This window comes from Centruroides sculpturatus, unplaced genomic scaffold (assembly GCF_000671375.1).
Source record: "Centruroides sculpturatus isolate CEXI.00-Female unplaced genomic scaffold, Cexi_2.0 scaffold818, whole genome shotgun sequence".
Classification (NCBI taxonomy): domain Eukaryota; kingdom Metazoa; phylum Arthropoda; class Arachnida; order Scorpiones; family Buthidae; genus Centruroides; species Centruroides sculpturatus.
In genome coordinates, this window is record NW_019385001.1 from 252,904 (window position 1) to 260,549 (window position 7,646).

Sequence of the window (7,646 nt, forward strand, 5' to 3'; positions counted from 1 at the left end):
AAGTATTATATATTTATATAAATTAGTTTTTTTTAATAAATTAATATATTTAAGAACCTATTTAACTTTATAACGTTATACTTCAAACTGATATTTTATAAATTAAAACTGTTTAAACTTCATAAAGAATTAAACATTATACAGTTGTATTGATCTTTACATTGTTACTAAGCAACTTTACATTATATATTTTATATTAAGATTAATTTTTTAATATAAAAATATTTTAAATTAAATTTCTTTAAGGTAAAAATACATTTTAATGTGTTATAAAATATAAAAATGCGCTTGATAGAAGACAATTGTAAAATAAATTTTATGTTGTTTTTTTTAAATAAAATTAAAGATTCTAAACGCCCACGTGTTTAAAATAAAAGAATATATATTAAAAAATAAAGAAAGAACAGGCAACACAAGAAAGGTGAAGTATACCGGTACGAGGGTGACCTTTGACCCATTCCCACGACCAAGCATATCTGGAGGCTAGATATAAAATACCTCCCTTGTCTGAGTTACCTTTAAGTCAGGATATTTTGAAGCCGAGCCTCACGCTTTGGGGGAGGGACACAATACAAGATGACAGGTAAAGCACAGATGCCAAAATGGAGGAGGTTGTTGCTCCGAAAAAATAATACATAGAGATGAAATATTGCATTCTATACGCTTCAAAAAGGAAAAAAAAACTATATAATATCATATTACGTTATACATTTTGGGTTTATTATTCAGGTTATAAAATTTAAAATTATAAACAAAGCAATTTTTATAAATAAAATATATAATGTGAATTTTTTTATTTTAATTATATAATTAAAAATATCTCTTATTAACGTTAAGTGACGTTTTCTGTGAATTTTTCTTAAATAAAATTAAATATATTTAGATTTGATTGTTTTAGAATAATTTAATTTATAAATTTTCTTTCTCTATATTGTATTGACCGGAAAATACGCCTCTATTTTGATAATTTAAAAGCAGAATAGCGTTTGTTTAAAGCGAAGCGACATGTTACGTTGTCGCTTATCGCTTAAAATATGCAAATATAACATCATTCTACATTAAATTAATAAGAAGGAATTCAGAAACATTCCTTGAATGAAATTATATTAAGGTAAATCAATCTTAATAAAATATAATAAATTTTTATTAATTTAAAGAAATTTCAAGATACCGATAGCGATGCGGCGAGCTACGTCGTCGCTCGCTGCTTGAAATATGCAAATACGTTTCATTCTGTATTAAATTGTTAAGAAAGCATAAATTTTCGGTAAATTTAAAATGAAGAAAACAACGACAATTATAAAATGAATTTTTCTAGAATTTTAACAAATCTTAATTAAGATTATCAAATCCTCGCGATATCGCTTCTCGCATTATAATTCTTCCCAAGCGATATCGAAAAGCACTTAAAATTAAAATATATAAATTTTTAAATAAATTATAAGAAACGTTTAAGATTTACCGATTGATATATATAATTTTATATTATTTTATAAGATAAATCTAAACAATTTATTAACGTTTTATTTATGTATTTTTAAAAGTTTCAACGTCGCGTTATCGCTCGCGATAACGCGCAAACTAAGATACTTCAAACTCTGAAATTGAAGGTTTGGCTGTGTGTTTTATGAAGAAAATTCATTTATATTTTATAATTTATTCATATATTCGATTTTTTATTTTATTGGTATTGATTTTTTCCGACGAAACTAATTTTTTCCAAGACATTACTTGATTCACAATGGCTATTTTGCTACGAAACTCTTGATCATAAGCTAGAATGATCTCAATGAGATTACATAAATACCCTATTTCTCTTACAGAATTTAATCTTGTTACATGAACGGTGATATTATTACATACCAGAGATGAATTGTTTCTTAAGTTATGATTTCCTATTACTATAAGCCATATAGAACATATTAAAGAAGGAAAAAAATCTATATTAGATGAATAATATTTAGAAGGATTTTTATAGTATAATAATTATAAAATATGTATATAAATCTTTATTATATATTTACGTATTTATAAAGTAAATTAAAGAAAATAGTTAAAATAAATTGTATTAGCCTAAATACAATCGAAACTCCCAACGACGGCCACCTCTAAGTGGAGGACATTTTTTTCAGGATGTTTCTCTTAAAATTCCTACAAAATAACCTGCAAACCACGGCCATTTTTTCAGGTTTTTCTCTTTGAAATGCGTATGAAACAACCCCCAAACTAATGCATTTTTCAGCACGTTTCTTTTGAAATTTACACAAAATAACCTGCAAACCACGGCCGTTTTTTACGACTATCTCTTTTAAAATACACAGGTTATAACCTTCAAACAACGGTCATTATTTTATATTATTCTCAGCAGCCGTTGTTTACAGGTTTGATTATATTTAATGTCTCAAGTTACACTTTTTCAAGTCAAATTTACATTATTTTTTATAATAATATGAATAAATTATAATAAAACAATTCATATTTTATACATTCATTTTAAAGATAAATTAATTATTGTAAAATATTAATATTAGAAGGAAAAATTGAAGTTATGTATTGTTAATTAATTTATCCTTAAAGTTAATACAGTAATATAATGTAAACATTTTATATATAAACTGCTTATTAAAACTTTATTATAAAGTATTATATATTTATATAAATTAGTTTTTTTTAATAAATTAATATATTTAAGAACCTATTTAACTTTATAACGTTATACTTCAAACTGATATTTTATAAATTAAAACTGTTTAAACTTCATAAAGAATTAAACATTATACAGTTGTATTGATCTTTACATTGTTACTAAGCAACTTTACATTATATATTTTATATTAAGATTAATTTTTTAATATAAAAATATTTTAAATTAAATTTCTTTAAGGTAAAAATACATTTTAATGTGTTATAAAATATAAAAATGCGCTTGATAGAAGACAATTGTAAAATAAATTTTATGTTGTTTTTTTTAAATAAAATTAAAGATTCTAAACGCCCACGTGTTTAAAATAAAAGAATATATATTAAAAAATAAAGAAAGAACAGGCAACACAAGAAAGGTGAAGTATACCGGTACGAGGGTGACCTTTGACCCATTCCCACGACCAAGCATATCTGGAGGCTAGATATAAAATACCTCCCTTGTCTGAGTTACCTTTAAGTCAGGATATTTTGAAGCCGAGCCTCACGCTTTGGGGGAGGGACACAATACAAGATGACAGGTAAAGCACAGATGCCAAAATGGAGGAGGTTGTTGCTCCGAAAAAATAATACATAGAGATGAAATATTGCATTCTATACGCTTCAAAAAGGAAAAAAAACTATATAATATCATATTACGTTATACATTTTGGGTTTATTATTCAGGTTATAAAATTTAAAATTATAAACAAAGCAATTTTTATAAATAAAATATATAATGTGAATTTTTTTATAAGGGGATGGAATGGGGAAAAAGAAAGAGAAGAGGAAGATTTGGAGAAGGAGAGAATTAGGAGAATGAAATGAAGATGAATAATATTTAGAAGAAGAAAGAGAGAATTAACAGAATAATTAAATGAAGGAAAACAGAATAAATGAGGAAGAAGAATATTTAGGAGAAGAAACAGAGAATTAGAAAAATTAAATAAAGAAGAATATTTAGAAGAAGCAAAGAATTGGAAAAATTAAGTGAAAAAGATGTAGAGAATCAGAAAAATTAAACGAAGAAAAAGAGATTTGGAAGAAAAAAATAGGAAAATTAAATAAAGAAGGAAAGAATTAAGAGAAGAATTAAATGAAATGGAAGAAGATTTAGAAGAAGAAACAGTGTTTTATTATATATATATATTTACGCGAATTTTTGAGATAATTAAAATCGTTGATAGCAATATGAAGAATCGATATTTTTCCATTTCATTTTTTGCAATCATTATTGCAATGATTGAATAGGGAAAACACGAAAAGGGATTGAAATGAATCCCTACGGTCACATTAGTTTATCATTTAGATCATTGCCTTGCACATTATTATTTTTTCCTTTATTCAAGCCCATATATATTCGTTAGTAACGATAACATCAAGCTTCACATAATTTATAGCTAAAAAAAAAGGAAAAAAAAAGGAAAAAAATTACTGCATACGAGAAATTTATATCATTCGTTACTGTACAAACTCAACAATATTCTTATCTACATAAAAATAACATTTATTTAACCGAAAAGCTTAAAAAATTACCAATATCAGTGGAAGAAAATTGCTGGAAGAGGTTAGAAATCGAGAGATTTATACACTGGAATACAATAATGCTTTATAAATGATAACAATAAAGAACAATAAAGTGTTAAATTTTTATAATATTCATCAAAGAAATCGATATTATTCTGTTCACAAACTGAATCTATCTGTTCCTTTAGTTCATCGAGTGTTCTGCTTGACTCGTTACCTTGGTAACAGCACAATATTGCTGCAATTAGCTAACCTGCTTTTCTTCCTTTTCACGTTGGAAATCAACACTCTCGATTCAAGTTCCCTCGTCGCCTCGATACTACTGTCATTATCTACTCTCTAAAACAAACCTCCATCCTTAAATCACCATAAAAAGAACAATAAGGAAGCTGTTTATCTGCCACACTTTATACAATGATATGTACACTTTCTACATTGCATAGACTTTCTCCTACATAAATATTCGTTAAAATTTAATGAATATAAATAAACTTGAATGTAATTAAACATTTTTATCTTAATTTAAAGTTTATTTAATCTTATAAAGCTTGAATTTATAAGTAAATCTAAGCTTTATAAGAGTAAGAATCTATATAAATCTCAGTTTTCAAGCTTTAAAAAATAAAAATAATAATAATAATTAAATATTAACTTTTATAGTTAAAAATATAGTAATTTATATATTTAATTGAGTAAAAATAATTCAGGAAAAATTTAATTTAGCAAAGGAATTTATTTTTAAAGTTAAGTTAAAGATGCCAACATTTTAAACAGTTTATAGCACTTAACGGAAATTTTTTAGGGGGGTGATTTTTTTTTTTGGAGCTATGTCATGCTTCACTTAGAATGATTGTAGAAAATTAGAGAAGATAAGCTGTCTGAATGGATGACTATGAAATTCTTGGCAGTTGTTATCACATCACTTGTTAACCTTGAGATTTACTATTCTACTGCTTTACAAAATCTTTGCCAGATTCTCAATGGGAAATCCAGTATATTGGTTTCAATTGCACTTATTTACTCATCATTCTAAATTTATTTTTGAAATGTAATCTTAAATGCTATTTGTTTAGAAATTGGTTAAAAATAATTTAAACACTCTTACGTAATCATTGATTATATATATATATATATATATAATAAACAGCCNAGATCATTGCCTTGCACATTATTATTTTTTCCTTTATTCAAGCCCATATATATTCGTTAGTAACGATAACATCAAGCTTCACATAATTTATAGCTAAAAAAAAAGGAAAAAAAAAGGAAAAAAATTACTGCATACGAGAAATTTATATCATTCGTTACTGTACAAACTCAACAATATTCTTATCTACATAAAAATAACATTTATTTAACCGAAAAGCTTAAAAAATTACCAATATCAGTGGAAGAAAATTGCTGGAAGAGGTTAGAAATCGAGAGATTTATACACTGGAATACAATAATGCTTTATAAATGATAACAATAAAGAACAATAAAGTGTTAAATTTTTATAATATTCATCAAAGAAATCGATATTATTCTGTTCACAAACTGAATCTATCTGTTCCTTTAGTTCATCGAGTGTTCTGCTTGACTCGTTACCTTGGTAACAGCACAATATTGCTGCAATTAGCTAACCTGCTTTTCTTCCTTTTCACGTTGGAAATCAACACTCTCGATTCAAGTTCCCTCGTCGCCTCGATACTACTGTCATTATCTACTCTCTAAAACAAACCTCCATCCTTAAATCACCATAAAAAGAACAATAAGGAAGCTGTTTATCTGCCACACTTTATACAATGATATGTACACTTTCTACATTGCATAGACTTTCTCCTACATAAATATTCGTTAAAATTTAATGAATATAAATAAACTTGAATGTAATTAAACATTTTTATCTTAATTTAAAGTTTATTTAATCTTATAAAGCTTGAATTTATAAGTAAATCTAAGCTTTATAAGAGTAAGAATCTATATAAATCTCAGTTTTCAAGCTTTAAAAAATAAAAATAATAATAATAATTAAATATTAACTTTTATAGTTAAAAATATAGTAATTTATATATTTAATTGAGTAAAAATAATTCAGGAAAAATTTAATTTAGCAAAGGAATTTATTTTTAAAGTTAAGTTAAAGATGCCAACATTTTAAACAGTTTATAGCACTTAACGGAAATTTTTTAGGGGGGTGATTTTTTTTTTTGGAGCTATGTCATGCTTCACTTAGAATGATTGTAGAAAATTAGAGAAGATAAGCTGTCTGAATGGATGACTATGAAATTCTTGGCAGTTGTTATCACATCACTTGTTAACCTTGAGATTTACTATTCTACTGCTTTACAAAATCTTTGCCAGATTCTCAATGGGAAATCCAGTATATTGGTTTCAATTGCACTTATTTACTCATCATTCTAAATTTATTTTTGAAATGTAATCTTAAATGCTATTTGTTTAGAAATTGGTTAAAAATAATTTAAACACTCTTACGTAATCATTGATTATATATATATATATATATATAAATTTAAAAATAATTATAATTGGTGTTAAATATTAATTAAAATATGCTCTTATTTCGATGTTAAGTAAGCGTGTTTAAATGTAATTTATAATTGAATTGTTGATTTTAAATATTTAATATTTGTTTATAATAATATTTTATGCAATATGTTAATTAAATGACCATACTACTTTTTTATGCATGCGTATTGTAGGTGTAAACAATTAAGGACCTCGAACTTTAGGGGGCCTCAGACTTGATTTACTACTCTGAATCCATTACTATTACAACCTTATATAGTATCAATTATCGTAAGATACGAGCCAAATATTATATAAACTCATATAGGGCCCATTAACACATGGAAAAGTTCTATCTCTCCTTCTTAGGTGTTTTATCTAACTGCTGGTCACTAATATTTTTGCTTTGTATCTGTATAATGCCTCTAAGTAAAATGAATAGAAGGCCTCAAAACTACTTAAAACAGCCTTATAAACAGATTTATGCTTAACTTGGATTCAGTTTTATTCATATCTAGAGACTTGTAAGTTCATATTTATATAAAAACTTCATAAGTCCATATTTTAAACCTCGCAAGTCCATGGTTATATTTTAGCTCAGACCTTGCAACTCCATGATTATCTGTGGTCTTGCAGGTCCATCTTATCTGAGATCTAGCAAGTCTACCCTTATCTTGAGTCCAGTAAAACAGCGTAGATCCTATCAGAACGTAAAATTATTTATATTTATCGAAAAAATAAGAGATGAAGTATGTAAAATATAGAATATAACATAAAAAATTATATTATTAAAACACATATAAATTTTTTTTATAAGTTTTAAAATATCTAAAGAATTTTCTTAGGAGAAACTTCAAAAATATTTATTTCAAATCCTTTATTTAATAAACTTTATAGAATTATTATTTATTTTATTTTATATAAAGAATATA